Below are 6078 nucleotides of genomic sequence, written 5' to 3'. Positions count from 1 at the left end.
GGGCGAATTCTCCTGTGGGGGCGACTCCTTCTGTGGAGGCGGCTTCCCCCACAATTGCTTCCGTTTCACAAGGCCATGCTTCTGCTTCTGAGGACCTTCTCTTAAATAGGAAGCGGAAGAGTAATGCGGATACGGAGTCTTCCCGCCCCAGGAAGAAAAATACCTCCGTATCCTTGACTGTTGGTGGTACACCCATATCCACCCCATCCAAAGAAAAGGGCAGTACTCTATTTCACGAGGTATCATGATTTACTCACTCTTTTTGTGTTGTTTATTTTCCTTTATCAGTTATTTGCTGTTCTCCTGATCCCTTTCTTTATGTATTCGCAGCCAATTCCTGACATTAGCGGGTGGTGGACTAGGACCTTTGGTAAAGCCGTGAGCTTTTCCTGTAAGGACATTGTTTCTTCCATCTGCAACGTCCTTGGGCGACTCCCCTCTGCTTCTCGCGTGCGCGAACAGGTGCCGCTTCCAACTGCCATGGAGGGCATTGAGAAGCGTGCTATAGAGGTATATTGCTTTCTACTCATGTTCCATCCCTCAAATGCATGTCTCCATTCGCTCTTTTTATTCACGTATTGTCCTATATGCAGATTATCAATTTCGCGGAGGGTGCTCTCTGCAGGGATGCTGAACGGGCTAGAGACCTGGAAAGCCTTGGCACTGAATTGGCGACTCAGAAGTCGCTTTTTGATGATGTCCAAGGCAAAGTAAAAGTCCTTGAAGGTGCTTGTCAGAAGGCCATCAGCGAGAAGGAGGAAGCTCTCAAATCCCTCCAGGCTAAGTCCGATGAGCTTCAGAAGGCCATTGATGATCTGAATTCGTCCAAGGAAGCTTTGGAGATGCAAAAGAGGAGGGCCGAGGAGATCACAGCTGAAGATGGTGCTCGCATCTATTGGTATGGAGAGCGGATTCATGCGGCTTATGAGCATGGACATCCAGATCGTGTACTTAATCGCCCCAAGGTTCCCATTCCTGAAAAGGATTTAGCTGAAAAATGGGACAAGTTGGAGGCCGAGGATGCCGATATGGATGAGGTACTTCTCCTAGATTGGCAGAGTTTTCATGACTCTCCCATTAGCTGTGAGATCCCAAATCAGAACGTAGAAGGAGGGGTACCACAAGATGTTTCTCACGTTGAACAAGTGGTACCTCGCTCTGATGCGGTTACTGATCTGATTGTTGGGGATTCGCTTGAAGCAGATCACCCCACTGGAGAAGATGAAGGAGCCGCTGAAGGCGAAGGGGGCAATAGAGGCGAAGGAGAAGGAACTGTAGTATAATTTTATTTATATCTGAACTGTTGTATGTAACAAACTGCCAGTATATATATCAATCGAGCGACTTTGCTTTCTTCACCTGCCGCTTTTCATATATGTGCAATCGCTGTTTTATTCTTCGTTACCTTAATGCCGATTATTTTCGTATGCGACCCTTGCCTTTTGCCGACTTCATACTTGTAATTTTTCGTAGTTAGTTTTGTTTTTATTAGGGTGGCCAGACCCTTTTTGCAATTTTTGAGTACTCGTTTATTCGCTTAATTTTATGCCTTATAATTTTTCTTTCAAATAATCATAAGGTTAACCATAAGGTTTTGCGAATGATGCGTAATCATGCATCCGCCTTTCTTTTGTAGGCAACACATTTATGTGTTTAAGTTTATCAGTTTCAAAAGGACCTGCATTCAATTATAACATATTGAATAATTGTAACCGTTGTAATGTCTTTATTTTGCTATTGAAGAAAAAAGACTTTTCATTACATGGATACATAAACTGTGTGGGATCCAAGCCTCATTAAAACCTTTTATCAGAAAACCCAGTGGGAAAAAACTCATAAAAGGAAAAAGAGTACTCGTCATTTCCCTGAACTACTTGGCCTGTTTATATAGGCGTAGATTCTCTAGATTCCAGGTGCGCTGGAGCTTTTTGCCGCTCATTTCTTCTATTTCAAAAGTTGATGGTCCCAACTTCTTGGATACCCTGTAAGGTCCGATTCAGTTGACGCCTAATTTGCCTTTGCCTTCTCTGGACTGTATTTTATCTGCTTTTTTCAAGACCAAGTCGCTCTCATTGATTATCACCTTTCGCACCCTTCTGTCATGATACTTCTTGATTCTATTGCGATATACTGCCATTCGTATGTAAGATTTTTCTCTTCGTTCTTCAACAGAATCCAATGCATCTCTAATGTTGATAGGATTTTGGGTGTCGCAGTAATAAATTATCCGATCTGTAGGCGAATGGATTTCAACAGGTAGGACTGCTTCGGCTCCATAAACCAGCGAGAAAGGTGTTTCGCCTGTTGCTGCCTTTACAGAAGTTCTGTATGCCCATAACATATGAGGTATCTCATCCGCCCAACCCGTTTTCTTATCACCCAGTCGCTTCTTGATTCCCTGAAGCATGGCCCTGTTGGTAACCTCTGTCATACCATTCGATTGGGGATGATTTACGGAGGAAAAATGATTCTTGATCCCCATGCTTTCGCAATATGCCTTGAATTTGACACAGTTGAACTGGGTACCGTTGTCGGTTATAAGCGATTGTGGGATTCCAAACCGCATGATAATATTCTCTCGTAAGAACTCGATCATTCGCTCAGGTGTTTGAGCGGTTACTGCCTCTGCTTCTACCCATTTGCTGAAGTGGTCAACTGCGACTACCAAGTACTTCCTCTTCCTTGTTGTTTCTGGGAATGGCCCCACTATATCAATCCCCCATGTTGCGAATGGCCACGCCGTCATTATAGTTACTTGTTCGGCTCCTGGGACATGCTTTTCATTAGCATTGATTTGACAGCTGCGACATTCCGCTACCATTTGCTGGGAATCTTCCACCACCTTCGGCCAATAATATCCCATCAACTTGACTTTTCTTGCCAACGCCGCGGATGCTTCATGCGCACCATAAATTCCTTCATAGAGTTCTCTCAGCACGTAATCTCCTTCATTGCGGCTAATACATTTTAACCATGGGCATGTATATGACTTCCTGTATAAAGTCCCATCTCGAATTGAGTATCTCGCTGACTGTCCGATTAGCTTTCTGGCTAAACTTTTATCAACCGGCAAATCTCCATGTTCCAGATATTGGCGGATGGGCATCCGCCAATCTTCATCATCTTCTAGCTCTTCGATGACCATAATCTGATCGGCTTCGAATGCTGGCGACGACCTTATTTCCAAATTACATGCTTTTTGACTCCATGGGTCTCTACTCGCCGCTGCTTTTGCCAACTCATCAGCCTTTGTGTTCTGGCCTCTTGGAACATGCACCATCTCCCAGACGATTCCTTTATGTGTTAACTCCTGCGTCAACCTACCGACAACCTGATGGTATTTGACCAGATCTTCCTGTTTCACCAGATAATTTTTTGTGATCTGATTTATCATGAGTTTAGAGTCGCTGTAGATTACCACTCTTTCTGGCATAAGTTCATTAAGCAACTTCAATCCGCATATCATTGCTTCATATTCCGCGGCATTATTGGTCGTTTTGAATGTTAACTTTGCCGCATAGTACAGGCGAATAACATCCGGACCCTTGATGACGATTCCCAGTCCAGCTCCATCTGTGGATAATGCCCCATCTGTGAACATACTCCATTCTTCTTTTTGTGCTTTTGGACATTCGTCTTCATCCCATGTGAACTCATTCACGAAATCGGCAAGTACTTGACTTTTTAGAGCTGGTCTTCCTTCGTAACGAATATCGAACTCTCCCAAGCGAATTGACCATTCCATCAATCGCCCGGATGCATCAGGTTTCTGCAGTACCTTTCGCATTGGAATTCCAGTTCTCACAATGATAGTATGCGCCTGGAAGTATGGCCTCAACCTAGCCGCCGTGGTTATCACCGCGAGGGCCATTTTATCTAACCTCGAATATCGAAGTTCTGCATCCTTTAAGACTTTACTCACGTAGTACACCGGATATTGTTGCCCTTCTTCTTCCCGCACCATTACAGTGCATATCGCCATGCTGGTGACGGATACATAAAGAAATAAATATTCTCCATCCTCTGGCCTGCTCATTAAGGGCGGATAACATAGTAATCGCTTTATCCCCTCGAATGCTTCTTGACAATCTGGTGTCCATTCAAAGGACTTAGATTTTTTGATGGCATTGTAGAAAGGTAGACATCTCCTAGCTGAGCATGATATGAATCGCCCTAATGCCACCAACCGCCCATTGAGTCTCTGTACTTCTCTTATGCTCCTTGGCGTCTTCATCTCCATCACTGCTTTAACCTTCTCAGGATTCGCCTCAACTCCTTTGCCACTAACAATGAAACCCAGGAACTTCCCTGCTCTCGCTCCAAACGTGCATTTCTCCGGGTTCAATTTGAGGCCATATTTGATCAGCACTTCCAGGATTTCTTTAATATCCTGCGGATGGTCTTGCATCTTCTTGCTTTTAATGATCATGTCGTCTACATAGATCGAGACGTTCTCGCCTGATTTGTCTGAAAATATCTTGTTCATCATCCATTGATATGTTGCTCCCGCATTTTTCAGTCCAAAGGGCATCACCTTGAAGCAATAAGTTGCCTGATGAGTTATGAATGACGTCTTGATCTCGTCCGCCTTCTCCATTGGTATCTGGTGGTAACTGGATTTCACATCGGTGAATGATAAAGCTTCAAATCCCGCAGTCCCATCTACCAATATGTCAATGTTAGGTAGCGGATACATATCCTTCGGACAAGCTTTATTCAGATCTTTGAAGTCTACGCACATTCTGTACGTTCCATTCGGCTTTTTGACTAGCACCACATTGGCTAGCCATTTCGGATAAGTGACCTCTCGAATTGCGTCTGATTTTAGCAAATCCGCCACCGCTTTTTCAATCGCCTTCTGCCGCTCTGAAGCATGTCCTCTCTTTTTCTGTCGCACTGGGGTTGCACTTTTGTCCACATTCAAACGATGTGTTGCTATTTCTGGACTTATCCCCTTCAGCACTTCATCAGGAGCGGCGAATGCCGACTCGCATTGGATCAACACCTCGGTAATGGCTTTCTTCGTTTCCTCTGGAAGTCCTGCCGCTATCCTTACTTTCTTGTCATTTGAAATGGCGAATAGTTCTGTTTCTCCTAACGCTTCAGCCGGCAACTTCTCATCAACTTTATCTTCTTCATCTTGCTTTGTTTTAAGTGACAATGTATAAGCCTGTTGAGATATAAGTTGATTACCCTCAACAATGACTCGCCCTTGGTGTGTTGGCAAATGCAATGTCAAATGCTTCATTGAAATGAGCGACTCCGTTTCCGACAGGAACGGACGCCCCAGAATTATATTATAGGCCAATGGGAGATCAACAATTGCGAATTCTAGATCACCTCTCCATTTTATATTCCTATCGCCCATTTCTATCTCCAACACCACCTGTCCACTTGTTTGAGATGATTGACCTCCAAAACCAGTTACATCCATGAACGTATGTTCTACTCGCTCGTCGTTAATTCCCAACTGGTTGAATGCAGTTCGAGTAATAACATTGCAAGAACTGCCTGTATCAATAAGGACCCGCTTGACGTCCCATCCTTCAATGGCCACCGTAATCACCAACGCATCCGCATGCGGCTCCGTGATTCGCGCAAATGAATAATTGAGAGCATCCCCCCTACTCGTGTTACTTTTTCTCTATTCACGGCGAGCCCTTTTTGTTGGAGGCTCATAGATCCCGCCTGCTATTACGTTAATCACTCCTTTTTTCTGCTTCTTTTCTGGCCTTGCTTCTATCTCACGTGGGAGTGTTGCTTTTTCATCAATTGTTTCTTTTCTAACGAATTGACTCAGTTTTCCTCTCTCAATTAGCTTTTCAATCTCCCTCTTCAATTCGTAGCAATCATTCGTGTCATGGCCGTTCAATCTGTGGAACCTGCAGTATTTGTTAGGATATCGCCCCAAACTGGTTCGACCTTTCGCCTCAGGAAACTGCACATCCTTCTTCAGGGGGTTTTTTTAATCCAAAGTAACACCTCATGGCGAGTCGTGTTCAATGGTGTTTGATATCCCCCCCCCCTTGAAAGGAGCGATCGCCTTTTCGAACAAAATTACCCTTAGATTGGGTTTGA

This window comes from Euphorbia lathyris, chromosome 7 (genome assembly GCF_963576675.1).
Source record: "Euphorbia lathyris chromosome 7, ddEupLath1.1, whole genome shotgun sequence".
NCBI classification, from domain to species: domain Eukaryota; kingdom Viridiplantae; phylum Streptophyta; class Magnoliopsida; order Malpighiales; family Euphorbiaceae; genus Euphorbia; species Euphorbia lathyris.
Note: the sequence above shows the minus strand (reverse complement) of the source record.